Below are 1,510 nucleotides of genomic sequence, written 5' to 3'. Positions count from 1 at the left end.
GAGAAACTCTAGTTTATTATCTTTCAAAAACTACTTATCAAAGCCAACTTACAATCCCTTATATAGGATCCTAGAGACGGTTTATAATAACCTAACTCTGTTAAAAATAGAAAATCTACTAAAAGGAATTCATAATTAGAAAAGGAAATCTTCTAAAAACCGAAATAGAAAAACAGTTGCTTGGCGGTGAAGGTATCATGATGTTGCATCACTATGCCTTCACCGTTGCCGTTGTCGTGTTCCCATAAAACGGACATGAAATCCAAATTCTGACTGGTCTTATTTGTCAGGCTCTCATCTGTAAAGTCTAGAGCTTATTTGTTGTCAGATTCATATTGATAGTTGTGTTTTATGCTGAATTTTGATGACAACTTGTTTCTTTTGGTTGAAAGCTTGTGCCTTTACGGTAGTGGGTTTTACTTTGCATTAACACTTTGTGAATGGCATCTGTTATGTCACATCTGTTATCTTTCGAGCCAGAGAAGGAAGTTCTAGCTCTCTTTTCCTCTTGTGAGTTCTATTACCGACAATTGCGATTTTTATCCTGCCATAATACCGGATTCAACACACACACATAAGGCCCACAGTAAAATTTCTTGCGTTTATGCCGCTCTAAAAATAGCAACACAGTCTACCGATTGATTTGGTTTCTAACATTTTCTTTTGCCTCAAATATTTTGCAAATCTGGTTTTACATAGGGAATAGCTCTGCACCTCAAACGTACTGGATAGAATGGTCACTACACTCTCAACAAATAACCACATTTGCAAATACTTTTGAAATCTGCATGATTACCTAATTACCGTCTACGTTTTGGTTATTCACCTAAATGAGTCTTAGGGAATTTGCGGTAGATAGACAAATTATGAATTGATATTAGGTAAACAGACATGCAACTGTTGATTTTTAAATAATACCAACATTAACCTTATTCAATGTGGCAGAGGTGAACCTAAACGGACACAACTCCTTTCTTGTCCATGCCAGCAACACGCTTCTGTATTAATAATGAGTTTTAAAAATTTGAAGAAACCTTTCTACGCAAAAAAAAATAGAGAAAAAACTAAATTCATCACCACTTCCTATTTCTATTTCTCTTTCTTCAGCCTCTATTCATATCTAGAAGCAACTCTCTTCTCAAAGGTGATATATTATTTTCTCAAATCGGTGACTTACCTGAAGATGTGTTCACAAATTTTTGACTTACCAGAAGATCTGACCTGTAGAAACCCGTTAAAAAAAAAAAAAAAAAAGAGAGAAAGATTGGTCGAGTATATTATGTGTAATGTCAAGGTTACTTGTTTTGAGAGTAAACCACTTTAAAAGATCATGGATTTTGAACCTCTTGACCCACTTGAATAAAAGCCTTCTCTTACTCAACCAAATGATTTGGACCAATTGACCATTTGCAAGAATTCACTTGATGCTATGCTTTATGAACTTGAGAGTTGGCTGATTTGCATGTGCGAATGCATGATGATGAGTGTAGGGATGAAAAGAGTTGAGATA

The sequence above is a fragment of the Brassica oleracea genome, chromosome C1, assembly GCF_000695525.1.
Source record: "Brassica oleracea var. oleracea cultivar TO1000 chromosome C1, BOL, whole genome shotgun sequence".
NCBI lineage: Eukaryota > Viridiplantae > Streptophyta > Magnoliopsida > Brassicales > Brassicaceae > Brassica > Brassica oleracea.
The sequence above is the reverse complement of the archived record's forward strand: the minus strand, read 5'-3'. Positions refer to the sequence as shown.